The 18206-nt window shown below is 35.7% G+C and overlaps 1 pseudogene; it reads right to left on the bottom strand.

Moving 5' to 3' along the window:
* Positions 1-1999: 1999 nt before the first annotated feature.
* On the bottom strand, positions 2000-2979 carry LOC145046413 (cysteine synthase 2 pseudogene; annotated as a pseudogene).
* Between the last annotated feature and the right edge of the window lie 15227 nt (positions 2980-18206).

Below are 18206 nucleotides of genomic sequence, written 5' to 3'. Positions count from 1 at the left end.
CCTTAATAAAAATGTTGCTATTGAAAGTGGTATGATCTTTTTCGTTGAAACCACAGGCCACGAGCGTTTGTAATACCCACTCTAATCGGTTTAAATGTATAATTTTCAACATTTACAATGCATGAACAGATCTAAAATTATAGAACAAGTTATTTGTATTGATGACGTAACTTTCTAATAACATTATGATGACATTTTAACAATTTGTTACATTTTCATCTCTCCTCGAACTATTGTCTTCAATTTTTTGTCAAGCATCATTTTTTTTATATAAATCAATATTAATAATTGAGTTGAGACAGCATAACATTATTTTAAAAGAAAAGAAACATCTATATTTCCTAACCATAGTGATACCCCATTAGCACTAAATGTTATATCCCCATGAGTATGTGTTATGGAAGCTCATAAAACCTCGACGGCTTTATTTATGAAGCCAACTATACCACAAGTGTTATATATATATATATATATATATATATATATATATATATATATATATATATATATATATATATATATATATATATATATATATATATAGGGTTGAGCTCCGTTGAAAACTCATAATTTCCCGATAACCTGAGAACTAAAGGTGGAGAGTTAGATCAAAATTAACTCATTAAGAGCATGATCCTCATCTTACCAATCTTATATAATGTTTGATTTTTTGTGTTATTGGAAATATTAATAAAATGTCTAAAAATTATCATAATAAAACAATTTTTTGGATTTTTTTGAATAATAGTTTTCGAATTTTTAAAAATATGCAGTTTTTTTAAACTTTTTTAGAAAACAAAAAATTTAAAAAAAAGGGGAAAATCTTCTTTTTGTTTCTGAAAAAAAAAATACAATTTTTTTTAAAACAATAAAATTTAAAAAATCAGTAGATTAAAATTTTTTTTTGGAATATTTAACAAAAAAAGTTATAATTTTTTAACAAAAAAATCAACGTTTAAGTGCATATATTCATATTTCGTATACTATAATATTTATAAGTAAATCATAAAAAAAAACATTTTTATTTACTAACCTATGAACACAATAGTCAAAGTATATTAAAAATACAAAATAAGATATAAAAAACAAAAAATGCTACATATTTTCAAAACGTTTTCATATCTTCATGTCAAGATTTTCATATTTTCTTCTATTTATCACTTTTCATCTCTTCAATATTTTCCATAAAATCTTCCAATCTATAAGAAAATTAAAACAAATTGATTAATGTGAGAATATTCACAAAAATACATATGTATATATCATGTAAAATTCACATGTGATTATATAATATGATATTCACATGTTATTGTTTCATTTAAGATTCATACATGAATTACATATGATTTATATGTTAATCACGTGTAATTTATATGTGATCCACTTGTGATTTACATGTGAATCAAATGTGATTCATATGTAAATTACATGTGATTTACATATGATTCACATGTAATTCACATAATTCACATATGAATCACATTCACATGTAAATCACATGTGATTCATATTTGAATTATATGTGAATAACATGTAATTCATATGTGATTCACTTGTGATTTACATGTGAATGTGTTTTACATATGAATGTGATTCATATGTGAATTACATGTGATTCATATGTGATTTATATGTTATTTACATGTGAATTGCATGTGATTCACATGTAAATTACATGTGATCTACATGTGATTCACTTGTGATTCATATGTGATTCAAATGTGATTTACATGTGAATCACATGTAAACATATGAATCACATCCAAATTAATTCACATGTGACGTCATATATTTTTATCGATTGAAAATGTATCAAAACCAAAATCAACAAAAATCATATTGTAATTTCCAATATATATATTAGTGAAATTATAATAATATAGTCATATACCATGTCAATCTTGGCAAAAATATCTTTGACAACTTTGTGAATAATTCCCGGATCATTCTCATTGTCTACTTAATATACATGAATGGCTGAGTGAGAGGACCTTAACAATCAATCAAGAAATTGTAATCCTTTTACAGAGGGTGTCAAGCCATGTTGAGAGATGTACTTTGGGTTACAAAACTTGTTTAAATGTCTCATCCCACTATCACACAAAATCGTTACAATCGTATGACATGGACCCAACAATTTAACCACTCTTACAACTCCAACACAGTTCATTGCTGAAGAACATCCAACAAACAACCCATCATTCTTCAAAAGGAATCTGATGATAAAAAAAGAACAAACAAATAGTATTACAACTCACAAAAACAAAATAATTTTGACAAACTTTCAATCGTACCTTGACATTTCCACAACCTCAATATCGATACCCCTGAAAGCTCCATAAAGTCAAACCATATTGAAATTCTCAGTCAATCTATTGATCCCTATTCCTTCAGTTACAGTATCAAAATGGGTTCTTTAACCTCTTCCCTTCAGCCTTTTATCTTGTATACATCACTCCTCTTGTAACTTTGTTAAACAAGCCAGAACCAGGACGATCCACAAGATAACATTTTATCCTTGGATCATTTTCCTTTAGAAAGCAAGAAACACCAGCCATAGTGACACCTGTCCCTACAGCTGCAACAAAAGCATGTAATTTGTATCCTGTCTCTCCCATATCTCAAGCCCGGTTCCTTCATAATGAGCTCTGTAGTTTGCCATAACATAAAATGACTCATTTCCTGTCCCCGAAATTGTAAATTCTCTTGCAAAGTAGTCAACATTAGTCAACGCATCAGTCACAGATTTCAAAACAACATGCCTCACTGAATCTTGAATAAATCCATTGTTCCTTATGGTATTCCCACAAATATCAATGTCGTTAGGTCCATAATACTCATCAATGAAACTGTAATTCTAGAATCGCATAAAATAGTCATCGAGATAAACCCTAGCACCAGTATAAGGAAAGCAACAAGAGACAAGATAATGTGCTGAATCATAGCAGATGATGCAATCGCTTGTAGAAAGATCACCATAGCATTGAGAAAGCCCAAAATTAGCATCGGGTCCTGTGCCTGAATTTGCTCTTTCGAGAAGAGAATATTGTACTTGGGTTCCAATCTATTCGGTTGTTTGGATGAAGTTTGAATTGAACAGTATTGAGTTATTTTCTGTCTGATTATTTCATGATAACCGAATCATTTGGTTTCTCGGAACACCCTATGATGTAGTTACTATAAGTAAAAGTATGATAAAGTTAGGAAGAATAGATTCCATTTCTATCGATTTCTTCAAAGCTGAAGTAAATTGAACTCGTTGATGTGGGTTGACTATGAGAATATGCTATATGGTTCGCTTCCTTCTTCATTTGTAAACGAAATTGTTAAAATAGCTTTTCTTCATGTATTAAGGATGTTGAACAATCAATTTTAAATTAGGTAAATTCTTTGAGTCGAAGCAAAGATAAAGATGATGATATCTTACACCATATTTAGAGAAAGAGACATGTTAGAACCCCTAAATTTAATAGAGACGATCGACCTAACCTCTTTAATTATTTTAACAACGACTCTGTCTTTAACACTTCCACCAGGATTCAAAAAATTCGCTTTCGCAAGAATCTGGTTAACAAGGAATTATAAAGGCATGATTATCATCGTCAAAAACCATAACACAAACTAATGTATGTAAAATGAAAAATGGACGAGAAGGGTGTTGTCACATCGGAAAGACTAGTAATCCGAATGAGAGGGGTGTTGTCAATCGTACCGACGATTCCATTTCTCTTAAGCTTGTTCTGGGTTAGGGTTTTGCCTCTCGAATGAGACGTAGCATTACGTTTATTGGATATAACGTACAGAACATAGGAAAACATAGGGCTTTTCCATCTTGTAGTGGTCGGAGAGCTCCAATGAAAATCAGTTTCTGATACAATGGATCGACGAAATGGATCTTAGATAGTGGTGTTAGGCGGTGGTAATTAGGTAGGAAATCAATGATTGAGAGATAGAGAGAACGGAGATATTAGGTTATCGTAATGATGGTCGATGAAGGAAATAGTGGTAAGTTGTCGAAGGCGATGGTTGTTGACAGAGGTAGGTTGGTTGTTGGAGGGCGGAGGGAGGCGATCGATGGAGAGGGGGTGATGGGGGCTGAAGTGTTCATTGAGGGAAGTGGAATGAAGATCAAAGGGAGGTCGGATGGAGAGAGAGAGAGAGAGAGAGAGAGAGAGAGAGAGAGAGGGCAGACGCTGACGTGATTCAATCCGATTACTAGGTATGAATTATGTTATTCTTTTTTTTTCATTCCTAAAATGCCCTGGTTCTTTTTCAAAAAAATGCCCCCGTGCCTTTTCTTTTCCATGTATTTACAAAAATGCCACAAAGCATCCTAACCATCGTATATTTTGATCTAACTATCATCGTTTGGTTCTCAGGTTCTCGGGAATATATGAGTTCTCAAATGATCAGTCCCCTCTCTCTCTATGTGTGTATATATATATATATATATATATATATATATATATATATATATATAGAGAGAGAGAGAGAGAGAGAGAGAGTCATGATCATATATAACCAATATATATTATGTGAATGTATGACCAATTTTGATCCAATAGTTTAGGGTAATTATGGAATCTTATAATTAGTTTATTTATTTTTCATTAATTACTAAGCAATATATATGGAATTAATAAAATTACCGTTTGAACAATTGTTTCCAAATATTCATCGCATTCATTCTTATATAACAATCTCACCATAACAATTAAAAAAAGGAGATAATCAACTATAGAATGGGAAAAGAAATTTTCAACCTCCATGGATTTGGACGTTGATTGTTTCAAAAATTAGAGGAATCAAGTTTTTTTTATTTTTTTATTTTTTTATTTTTTATTTTTTATTTTTATTTTTTTATTTTTTATGTTTACAATTAATGTTGATTCTTTAAAGAATGAATGTTGATTTAATAAAAAAAAATCATTATAATATGAATTAGGGTTTCGATTTGGGAGGTTAATCGTACACGACTATGGTTCCGATGTTGGAGGTTAACTGTAGTGGATTAGATGATTCTTAAAGAATTTATTTATTATCACTACTTACAAGTAGGTTCAATTGATTTTGTGTCTAACCAAACACATTCTTTAAGAATATATTTATTTTTACTACACACTATATATTTAATTAAGTTTATGTGAAACTGAACACATTTTTTAAGAATATATTTTGTTTTACCACGATTAATTTTGTGTGTATCCAAGTTATTTTATATTCCTCAAGAATTCCCATTTGATGTTATTATATTGGATGCGTAAAAGAATATTGTATTTTCTTCAAGAATATGATATATAATATTCATGAATCATTCTTAAAGAATGAAATTCTTTTTTTTTTTAACGACAATGTTAGTATTTGCTTGGGATTGAACCCAAGACCTCCTGGTTAGAAACTCATGGTTAGACACCTTAAAAAATGAAATCAATTATATGTATGAAAATAGTTTTATGGACTTACGTTTTTTTTAAATGATGGTTAATTATCCATGTTTACTTTTGTAAAATACTAAGTATTTAATAAAAAACTCATTAAATTATGCAATTAATTAGTAATCTTTCCTTTTTAAATATAAGTTAATAGACTAAAATGCAATTATAATTAAATAAGTGTAATTGTATAGTACATGCTATCCTATGTTAATCATATGTACCCTCAAATCACACCCATTCCTTTTTTTTTTAAATCAAACGGACAAGAAATGGTCATACATTCACACAATAATTGTAATTTATATTTAATCTTAACCACACACACATATATATATATATATATATATATATATATATATATATATATATACACACACACACACTAGTAATGTTCGAAGGGCCATGTTGAGCACAACCCACGAAGATTAATTTTGATATTTTTAAAGTGTAATGTCTTCATAAGTTTTAATGAGTTAGGAGATGAGCAGTTTATAAAAAATAATCTGAGATATAGTTTAAAATTTACCTATTTCTAACCTCAATTATTATTGTTGTTTTTTACATACAAAGAAATACCAACAACAAACTTGTTATATGAGTTTGTTATATCACCAAAATGAGGTCAATTATAGTGAGAAACAATTATGATGCCCATTAATGTAAACTTCAATTAACTTTAAGAAAACAAGAAAGGAAATCAATAGATCCACACAAAACTAATAAAATTGATTCAATCCATCAAAAAAAAAAAAACACCCCAGATGAATGATAATAAATTTTGATAGCCAAATTTGAATTTTACATAAATGATAAATTCTTTTTTATTTAATAAGACCATTGACCTTGTAACACCTTGGGGTCATTGATAACAAGCACACTTGACATATATAGGTAACCAAATCTAATAAGTGAAGCTAATGCCGTTAGAGAAGTTTAAAGATTGTACAACAAAAAAAATATAGATAAGAAAAGCTTCATATTTTTCTCAGTATTTTCAAAGAAGGTACATAAGAAAGATAAAAAAATGATATTATATGAATGGAACACAAACTTTAAGCAATTAGTTTTATAAATTATTAACACAAAATAATGGTGAGAATAACATACATATCTCATGAACTTTATATTCAATATCAATGTCGGTTTGACATTGGAGTATAATTATTGGCTCGATTATGCTCTATTGTTAATTTTTAACATAACCTTCATGCCATATCAAAAATGACCAAATTCAGTTAAAAAAATAATGGTATAGTGGCATTTCTTTGTCAATGACTCTATTTTCTATGTAAATTTTGCTTTATGATAACATTGTTTGTGTTTTATTTTTTACAGGAAAAGTTATATTGATGGGATGTATGTATGATACATTTGTTCATTTGTTGTCCTTATTCTAAGGCTTCCAACTACTGATGATTATACCCTCTTTGTCCTTATTCTAACGCTTTCGACTATTAACGATTATACCCTCCAGACGATCAGGTGGTAAGAAAGTATATGGTCTATTTGATGTATAACTTCAATCTACTTTAAAAAGATTGCAATTTGACCATAAACTTTCCATGGATAACCAATAAAAGAATCATAATTACATAAAATAATCAAAGTAAAGGAATAACTTAAAATCATAGCTTTTTGTTGTGGCATTTAAATGGGCAAAAATTATGGGAGGGGCAGATCGGGTAGATCATCGAGAGGGACATAAATACCTAATATAAATGTGATAAGGTGTTCTTCAAGTACTCAAATATTTGTAGCTTACACATTTCATATAGGCAACGAACCAATGTCATAGAAGTTATCTCATTTGAACTACAATAATCTATGGTTCAAATTATATATAACTCTTAGAAGGCCTCTTTGAGATCACATGTCAAAAGATATTCCAAAGCCAAAGAGAATATGAAAATTTATATTAAAACCAAGTTTCACCATTCTCAAAACAAGCATTCGTGCAGGTCGTTGAAGCCCATTCTTGCACAACGCATTAACAGTGTTTGAATCCATCCTTTTTCAGAAACTTCTATAGATTATTGATGTGTATGTCAGAACAATTGAAATATAAACCCCAACGATTCACTTTTTCCCCCTTCTAATAGCTTTAACCGCCATTGCACTCACCAACTTTGAAAATCCTATCAACAAAAGCAGAATATACAACAACATTTGAAACATCTTTGTTTTACAATCTTGACCAGCCTGTGAGTATCTTCTATCCTACCTAAACCACAAAACCCTTTAACCATTTTAACAAATATCACCTATCATAATGAAGATTATTGAAACTCATTCATTAACAATTAAGGCATCACCCATCTTACACTTATCAGAAAACAACTTAATCACAAGATTATAGTTGTTGTATCTGGTTAGCATTTGAAGTCAGTTTTGAACAACCATAAACCATTATTGGGAATCCCAGCCTTGTCGAGTCGCCACGCCAACTTCACGTGCTGACCCGCTACTACTCAACGAGTTAGGGCCACTGACTCGTCGATTAGCTTCTAAAATAAGAAGAAAAATAATTTTTTAAATGTGTACCAGGAACGGGGTGTTACACAGGAGTATCAAGAAGAAAACTCAATCTGTAATTCATTATCATCACGCATATGCAACAACATGTTCAGCCTTAGTTGTGTTTCAATCTCGGAATAGATCTAAAAATTCTTCACATCATTAAGTACAATCCCCATTTGTGATCATTTTCTTTCTTCCTTTCCCGCAAAGGACACATACTCTCAATGAAGGTTCTGAGTGATAAGATATGTCCCTTATCATGTGCTTGGAACAACCACCATTAACAAACCGAAGACTGATGATATTCCTCCATAGCTACCTAACATAGAGTACGAGATTAGTTGGTCTTTGGAACCCAATCCATTTTGAAACTGGGTTGACCTTTATCATCTGTGCAAGGTACCCTCTCCCATGACATATCTTGTTTATCACACACAGAAGATGAAGAAATGTTAGAATCATTAGATGATTTAGGAGTATGAACCATTGGTACCCATCTGTAGTTGGGTTTAACCCATTTCTTGTTTGATTGGATGGATGCCTTATCACTCGCTTTAGAATTTGAGCCTGATCGTCAAGATGACTTTGACCTAACCGATTTTGGTTTAACTGGACCATCTCTTGAATTTTTATTCTTTTTCCGACATTCCCTTCTTGACCTTCTTGGCATTCCAGTCACAATTGTTTGAACGTGGCCTCGAAGGGTTTCTTTTGAAAGATCCCCCTCTTGACGCATTATGCCAACCTTGTGCATAGTAGGGAACATATGCACGATTAGGGTAATTTTTGGCAATGTGTCCAGGTGTTCCACAGTGAAAACATGTATGTATCTTCACGTAGGAGTTGTTTCTGCCTGCCCCTGGTGGCGTTGTCATGCCTTGTTTCTTATTGTTCCCACAATCACACTTACAACAAGCATTCTTTTTCGCGTGTTTTGGTAACCTGTATTTACCAACATCAGGTTTATTAGATGCAACAGATTTAGAGTTCAAGGAGGCATTTGTTTGACATTCAATAGAATCAATAAACTTGAATTATTTATGTTCTCCTTGTTCTCATGTAGCACCTGGTTTCCGGTATGTGAATTTTATTTGAATATTTCCCTATTTTAGCCTTGGACTCGGCGAGTCATAGGTCCGACTCGCCGAGTAGGGACGAGACTCAGGACACGTTTAAGTTGGCGACTCGGCGAGTCCATATCCCGGACTCGGTGAGTCACCGCTGCTGGATGAAACCCTAAATTTCAAGGGTTTGCACCCTATTTAAACCCTCATTCCGCCCCAAACTCGTCCCCATTCACCCCCAGAACTCCCAACATTATTTCTACCCTTATTTCCTTGAGAGATTGAAGTGTTTTGGAGTGTTCTTGAAGATTTTGAAGAGAAAGAAGAGTAGATCAAGAAGAGGAGAAGGAGACCAGGCATCTTTGTGTCATCTCAACGTTTTCCTTGAGGTATAGCTCGCTTCCCCTCTGTTTTCAAGCTTGTAATCTCTTTTAGCTTCATGGGATTCCTTCTTGGGCTCTTCCCCAAGCTTGTTTGTGCTTTGTGGGTTGTAATAAGTTGTTAGCCTTTAGATCTAGGCATGATTTAGTCCCTGGAGCTTGGATCTAATGCCTTTATGGGGTCATATTGCATGAAAGCCCTAGATCTACCTCTTTTGGTGCACTTTGAGCCTTAAAATCCATATTGGTGAATATATACACGTAAAGTTGGAAACTTTACGTGTGATTTGTGCCCTAGAAGCCCAGATCTGTGAATGGCATGAACTGGAATCGAGTAAATCGGTGTATTTGATGGATGCATGGCTGCAACTCGGCGAGTCGTATATGTGACTCGACGAGTCTGGTCGCGAGTCACTGAATTGGTCCCTTTATGAAGTATCGAGTTGAGCCGTGAGTCACAGGGGGTGACTCGGTGAGTTGGAAGCTGAACTCACCTATGATAGGACTCGGCGAGTTAATGCCCTGACTCGGCGAGTCCAAGGCAATCTTCATAGATCAAGAACAGACTCGGCGAGTTGTTCATACAACTCGGCGAGTCTTAGCATAAGTGTTCTTCGGATGAAGATGAACTCGACGAGTTGTTCATACAACTTGGCGAGTAGGATGAAGAGGTTGAACGTAAGTCTAGAAGATGAACTCGTCGAGTCATAGCCTAACTCGACGAGTAGAAACAGGGACTCAGGACAATCGTCTGATAGGGACTCGACGAGTTGGAGAGCCAACTCGGCGAGTCGGGTCAACTGAAAGTTGACTCTGACTTTGACTTAGAGCTAGACCAGGGGTAAAATGGTCATTTTACCCAAAGGACAGTTAACAGTGTTTGATTGAGTATGTTGTGGGAATTGCAGCCGAAGGATTTCCGGAGCAGCAGCGGTCAGTTAGTTCCCGATCAGTTCAGCAGCTACTTTAAGGTGAGTTACCTTCCAGTAGTGGTGGGTCTAAGGCCACAATGCCGGCCCACCAGTAGGAGACGTATGATAGATGATTGTCTTTGTGATATCATCTAGGTTTGCTATTACCTAATATGTTATATGCTATCATGATACGTTATATGCGATAGTAGTAGAGTTCGGTTGTTAGGACCGCAGGGTAGTCAGATACCCCAGAAACGTCTGACAGTATGTGATGATATGTTTGTATGTTGGCCTGTTATGTTATGCGATAGAGGTAGCAGGAGGGGACTAGTCCCCGAGGATCGGTTGTTAGGACCGATGGGTAGTCAGCACCCCAGAATGGCTTGACATGGGTAGTCAGCACCCCAGAATGGCTTGACACGGGTAGGACGGCACCCCAGAATGGCCGTATGGGTAGGTCGGCACCCCAGAATGGCTGTACCGGGTAGTCAGGCACCCCAGAATAGCCTGGCAGTACGTATGTTATGTGTTTGTATGGTATGTGGTACGTTGGGGGAACTCACTAAGCTTTGTGCTTATGTTTACAGTTTTGTTTTCAGGTACCTCTTCACCGAAGGGGAAGGAGCCGGCGCGGTAGCGGCACATCATGCATACACACTGGTTTCCGCATTTACGAGATTCACTGGGATTGTACTCTGATATTTTGATGGGATGTATGGTTTGACTTTTTAAAACAAGGTTTTGTTTATTCATGTTTTCTAAAGTAATATTTTAAAATGAAATTTCCGGACATGAAAATTAGATCGTTACATCTCATCTTCCACTACTTTACCTGCACATGAAGTAGAATCATCAGTATCTTTCATGTCAACACTCTCAATTTGGCCTGATTGTTCAGTCTTAACTCAATTTGGTACTGGGGGTTGGCCATACTGAGCATGTATTTCTTCCTCATTGATTTCAAGGGGAGGGGGATAGTTGTCACTAAAGGGAGGTGGGACACTGTGATACCCTAGACCCTTGTCACTAAAGGGAGGTGGGAAACTGTGATACCCTAGACCCTTGCTTTGATTATCTTTAAATTTTAGTTGTTTTTCTATCATTGATGCAACTACCTCACTTGACACATCAAATTTCTTAAAGTTAAATTCAGCATCCTTATATTTAGCTTTCAATGCATCAAGTTCGGCAGTTAATTTGGCAATTTCCTTTTTAGCATAGTTATAATTTCACATTTATTACTATATTCTTCTTGAAGATTTCTTAAGTCCTTGGTTTTGGCCTCTAGTTGTTCTTTTAAGGGTTTTGGGCCTTCCTAAGTGTATATCCTTCATATTTAAGGTCCTCAATTTCCCTTTTTAGCAAATCATGTTGATCACGATATAGTTAAACTTTAGCTTCACAAGACTGAGAACATGAAGTTTCATTACTCTTGGTGATTGAGGAACTCATTTTTTACCAAAAAGGATAAACGCGTAAAAATAGAACTTGGAAGTCAAACTTGAAAAGTCAAACTTAAAAAGTCAAACTTGAAAGTCAAAGCGGAAAGTCAAACTTAAAAAGTCAAACTTGAAAGTCAAACCGAAAAGTCTAACTTAAAAGTCGAACTTGAAAGTCAAAAGTCAACTTCAAAAGTCAAATGTCAAAACTAAAATTCAAAAGTCAAGCTTGAAAGCCAAAAATCGAAAGTCAAAACTTAGGGTCGAAAACAAAAATTTTAAGATAAAAAACGAAAATATTTAACCAAAAACGAGAGTATTTGACGGAATACATGGCCTGTTGACTAAATATGAAGGTTTAATATCGAAAACAAGGCTATTGGATCAAATAAGTAAAAAAATTTGAAAAAAATGAGTTTTAGGCCGAAATCGTGAGGCTTCTCATTCCAACCAAGAAGTCTCGCATTGAAATCACCTTATGACTGAAAAGGGCTGCTGACCGAAAACATCCGTGCACCGAAAATCTCGCTTCTGACCGAAAATGTGAGGACCGAACACGTGGACCGAACATCTGAGCACCGAAAACGTTTGAAGCCACGCTCTATCGAGAACCCTCGCACGCTCCACCGAGAACTCTCACACCACGCTCCACTGCAAACTTCGCTTTCGGCCGAAATAACTTCTGACCGCAATCACATTCCTTACCGCACATACCTCAGAAAATACCCCGAGACTGAAAATGGCCGCCTCACCCTCAGAAATTATGACCAAAAACACATTTTGTCAACCTTGTTAGTGCAAAAGTTGATCAAAAAGTCAATTTTATGAAGAACACGAAGAACAAACACCCAATATTTCTTCAAAAACAAGTCAAAAATGCCAAAAAATTCAAGAAAAAGTCCAAAAACGTTCAATATCTTGCCAAATTAATTGATATGATCCAAGCTCTAATACAACTTGTAAGTCCCTAAATCGCTTTGATGTATTAATCCGATCCACTTGATGGTGCGGAATCCCAATCAAGTGGATGATGCAAGATAGAATACAGAAGAAGAAGAAACACAAGATGAATCTTCAATGAATGCATTGATATTCAATATGATCCAATACGCAAGATTCACACACAGTCACCCGTTCTCGCTACTTTCTCTCTCTCTAGAACGTCTCTCCCTTCTTGGCCAGTCCTTCCTCTATTGTCTAACCCCCATATATATATATATATATATATATATATATATATATATATATATATATATATATATATATATATATATATATATATACCAAACACCCAAGCCGAAAACCCAAAGGCATGACCGAAATCACACATGATTTTGGTCCAAACTATATATATATATATATATATATATATATATATATATACCGAACACCCAAGCCGAAAACCCAAAGGCATGACCGAAATCACACATGATTTTGGTCCAAACTACGACAAAACCCAAGACTGTTTTCGGCCCCGGACCGAAAACTATATATGCCTAGAAAAGCAAAGTATAAACCATAAATTTAGAACCAACAACTCAATCGCCCCGCGCGAATCCTGAGAGAAACCTTATCTGGAGATAATTGCCCAAACCATCTCGCCACCAAATCCACTACTAAAAGAATGCTACATGCCTAACTGTAGTCTCATATCATACCCGGTCTCCAACGACCTACCATTTCCTGATTCCAAACATGTTGTGGCCCTCCCACAGATAGAACCATCTCAAGACACAAACATAATGGCTTGATCTAACATCAAAACTAAATCCATTCCCTTACCCCCTGAAGACTTCAATTGATGTCCTCGATATAAGATACCCCAAATCTTATTCCACTGAAAAGAAAATCATGCTTGAAAATACTCGCGATTCCCAACTTGATACCTCACCCAAAAACCGACCTGATACTCAGTCATTACTCTAGATCCACACACACACACACACACATATATATATATATATATATATATATATATATATATATATCCTTGTATTTTACCCCAAACCTTATGATTTATGACAACCTAGCTCTAGACCGAGATATAAAGGTTCCCAACCATCGTTTAGGCTACCAGTCTCGCACCTGGTCCAACCACCAAGTACCCAAGAGACCAAATAACAAGGCTACTCAGCCTATAAACCCCTTTGCACTACACACTGAACACCCACTGAACCCTGAAACTCAAGATCCAAAACCTTGACACAACGGTCTTGACCAGATCCCACCCAAATTACCATAATCACATGGGCCTCACCCACGGGTCCTACTCATCAAGTGCTACCTGGGCCCAATTCCGCCTTGAACACAAATGGTCCTCAATCTAGAACAGGGCAATACTCCTCAATAATCCTAACCAGTTTTCCCACGGCACAAACTGATTTCCCCTTTGAACTCATAACCACCTAAAATAATAGTCTACCTTGAACTCATGGATACTATGATCCCATCCGAGTCTTACAACACTTCTAACCAACCATGGTTATCACCAATGCCCTAATCAATCCCTAACCACCACAATCCCATGCATCCTGAGTCGAATCCTGCATCCCAACAAATGTTCGGGTCACGCTTCAAATCCCAAAGCCTTGAACCTAGACTTAACTACAATCCTGCTATGCACAATAATGAAGTTGCCGCCAAACGGCTCGAAGTTTTATGAAATTCCACTTACCGAATCTCAATCAAAATGGCCGCTTGGGTCGTCTCTCTTCTTGGCCAGGATGTAAAACTTGCCCTTGTTCCATACCCTTCCAAACTTCTAGAATTTTTGATCGATTCTCTCCCACTTAGGATTCGATGGAATTCTCTTATTTCTTAATTCTGACGGATCTCCAACCCGCCTACCACAAATAACATGAACTGCCTAAACGTATGCTAATCAATACTAGCGTTCCATTGCTATCCAACTCAAATATCGCCCAACTCCTGAAATCCTGAAGAATGCTCTTGAAATATTAGCAAATTTGATAGTCCAAATCACCTCTCATGATAATATACCAATTCCTTGAGTTTTTATTCTGGCGGCTAAAAACAATAACCCTTTCCCTGAACTGGCTAATCTTCACCCCAGTTTCCATTCACAAAGAATCATTGAATCCTAATCAACTGCAACCTAAACGAATATAAAACTCCCCTAAAATTTCCCATGACCAAACAAGTCACACAACTGACACCACAATCTCCTTTCTACCGCTCCTTTCCTAGTAACGGTAGTGTTTGAACCCTATACTTCTTCCATAGGCAATTGCCACTCCTACCAGAACAGGTACAAAAACCACTGAAGTCTGATGATACTAGAAAAATATCCCGTTGAATCCTAACCAAAGATCTTCGACAAAAAACCTTTGAACCGATTTCGACCCAAAAACAAGAATAGCAACCGAACGCATTGGAACCCGCTACACAATATACAACTCCCCCTAATAACCCGCTAATGATCACGCCATGCAAAGGCATATAACAATTCTTCGAAGATATATACCAAGAATAGCAGAGAACTGAACCAAAGATAACGCTTACCTAAACTAATATAAAATTCCAAGAAACATAAAATACTGATAACAAACAAAGAGAATTCAAAAGGGTAACATACCTACAAAATCGACTACTGGGGCACGAGCCTCCCTGTCTAACACTGAAATGACCGACTCTTCTCTGTTGGGGCTCCTGCTATAACGCCCGTAGATCTGGGTTAGTTAATTTAGAGATAATAGGGGTTGAAAATGACTTTTTTTTAAAAAAAAATATTATTTATAATAAATAATCTTAACCAAGTTGTAGAATATGTCGCAAGGGTTACATACATGTAAAGAACGCCGAAATCCGTGTTATAATGAAGAAGTTATGGCCCGTCGAAGTTTTACGGCAAAACCGGCACAACATCGGGAGACGTAAATAGTGAATTTTTGATAAAGGACTTTTTAGCCTTAGTAATCTAAACAAAAGTTGTATTATACGTTAAACGGAGAACATACAAAAAAAAAAAGAACGGCCAAATCTGACTTCGTATGAGGAAGTTATGAATTTTCTAAGATTTGGCATAGCAGTGCACGACCCGAAACTCGAATTCTAGTTCGAGCGGTTTTTGGCCTACGCGACCTAAATGAGAGTTGAATATCCCATTAATAGGAACTCAACGGTAAAAATACAGACGAAAACGGAGTCCATATGAAGGAGTTACGAATTCTTCAATGTAATTTTACAGTCTAATCTCTTCGTACTGTTAAATTTATGACCGGTCAAAAATTAGCTAACGGAGGAAAAAAAGAACATCGAAAACGGAGCTCGTATGCGAAAGTTAAAAATTTTTGAAAATCGGTTGATTTCCACCCTGTGTGCGATGCCACGTGTCAGCACCAGGCTGTGGCTGGCTGTAGCCAGCCTGGCCCACGACGTGAATATAAAAAATTCACAATGTGAACCTTCCTCCAACCTCCTATAAATAGAAACGTCCCTCTCCTTCATTCCTCACACCTTAACCCTTCATTCCTCTCTCTATACTCTCTATCTACCCCCCCCCCCCCCCCCCGAAAAGCCTAGGGAACCTCCCTAGCATGAGGCGGAAGCCCCGGAGTAGCCGACGGCTCTGAAAAAAAGAGTCTTTCGGCTCGGTAACGCTGCTCCAGCGGCGCCCGGTTTGAGAAAAAACCCGTTGTAAGTGAGCTACGTCTAACCTATCTTTAGTATAGCTTATGATTCAATATAGTAATGTTATTAGGACCTTATAATAAATACTTGGGCTATTATTATGGGTTATATAAGTATTTTCTAACGCTTATATAATAGTAATAATAGCTAGAGTATTAATTAGTTTCGGTGAATAATAGACTAAAATTTGGTAGTAATGATACTAGGTTTTGTCAAAGGAAAATTGTGTTAAGGTTAACGAAGCGCTCTCCGAGTTCAGAATCATCACCTTAACAAGTGAGTGCATAGTCCCTTTCATCTTACACATAGATATGAAGTATTTTGATATAAATTACGTGCTATGTGTGCATGTTGTCTGAATACTTGTTGTCTATGATGGGAGAAAGATTTTTATACACGTTTTAAATGATATAAGTTGTATGTATTTTATATCTACAAAATGTGTTGTGCAAAACATGGGTAGATGATATAGTTGTTGTGTGATAACACGATGAAAGACATCAATGTTGACAGTGATCTTGTCATCTAGTGGAGTATAGATGACGACTACAGACTATACTAGACAGTCTAGTGGAACGCTAGCAGGCTCGTAACCTGTAGGTGTTTTTTTTAACTAGGTGCTCATTAGGTATTTTTGAACTAAGTGTGTTCACTAGGTATTTTTGAACTGGGTGTGTTCACTAGGTATTTTGAACTGAGTGTGTTCCCTAGGTATTTTTGAACTAAGTGTGTTCACTACTTATTTTTGAACTAAGTGTGTACCAGATGTTTTGGACTACGTGTTCACCAGTTGGAATATATAAACCTTTGTAACAATGAACTTTGTGCCAATTTCTTAGGACGATCCTTTGGAATAAATGAACGAGGAATAGCTGATTCTTAGGATCCGTAAGAGTAAAGAAGATAATAGGGATGGGTAATGGGGTTGATTGTTTGATGTTTAAACATAATAATTGTATTATTGTGGGTTGAAAACCCTATGTACTCACTAGGTTTCCCAACTTGACCCGCTCAATTTATTTATATCACATGTGTTGATATGAAGTCACATTACACTGAGAGATTAAGGAGATATAAATCACTAGTGATAATGAATGTAAGTTTTGTTTATGCTTATAATTATGTATTAACGATGATATGCCAAATGTTTTAAAATGAATAAAAATATTTTTCTTTGGAAATTATTTGATAACGTATTTATCATGTTTTACTGGGAACAAATTCCACAACATTTTTATTAAAAAGGGTACTCTGATTTTTATAAAGCATAAACAAAATCGGTCGTTTCTGGCTGTAAAAATGGAGATGTCACACCTGCCTACATGACTACCAGAGATCCACAAAATAGAAAGAGCAGGTGCACTCACTGCTCCTCCCCTCCTCAACAGACAGACGACCCTCTTGTGGCCCACTTGGTAGCAGAGAAAACCTAACAGGCTTGACCCCCAGGGATTATTCCTACTGACATGATCAATCCTACTACACTTGTAACAACCCATACTCCTGGAACGACAAGCTCTGTCATGTGGTTTCCCGCACGTGCCACACTGACTCCAGCCCTGCTAGCCTCCCAATCGCTGATCTGAAGTCTTGGGTCTTTTCCTGAGACCCTCCTTTGTTTGCACCTGATCTGGCCCTTTCTTTCCCAGATGCTCCAAATCGATCTCTCTCTCACAGAGTGATAGAGTGCGAGATCTAATGATCGCCATAACCTTAGCACGAATCACGCCCAGACGCTTAACTAAGATCTCCAGAATCCCCTCCTTAACTAAACCGAAGATCACAAGAGTCTGCTCCAAAATACTTC

This window comes from Lactuca saligna, chromosome 5, assembly GCF_052625555.1.
Source record: "Lactuca saligna cultivar CGN05327 chromosome 5, ASM5262555v1, whole genome shotgun sequence".
In the NCBI taxonomy this organism is placed as follows: domain Eukaryota; kingdom Viridiplantae; phylum Streptophyta; class Magnoliopsida; order Asterales; family Asteraceae; genus Lactuca; species Lactuca saligna.
The sequence above is the reverse complement of the archived record's forward strand: the minus strand, read 5'-3'. Positions and strand labels throughout refer to the sequence as shown.